Genomic DNA, 228 nt, shown 5'->3' on the forward strand with positions numbered 1-228 from the left:
ACAAGCTCCGTATAGCTGCAAACCCAGGTCGCGTATGGGAAAAGTGGAAATAACGCATGAAGCGCCTTCAACGGCAACTCCAAGCTACTCTGCGCGCTAGTAACACGGCACTCGTGGATACAGCACGTCAGTCATTGGATACTACAGCGACCAGATACAAGCTCTATCACGATAGAGAATCTCAGCATGTGTTCGAACAGGCTCTGCGTGAATACCACGACTGTGTTG

The sequence above is a fragment of the Plasmopara halstedii genome (assembly GCF_900000015.1).
Source record: "Plasmopara halstedii genome assembly, contig: Scaffold_3060, whole genome shotgun sequence".
In the NCBI taxonomy this organism is placed as follows: Eukaryota; Oomycota; class Peronosporomycetes; order Peronosporales; family Peronosporaceae; genus Plasmopara; species Plasmopara halstedii.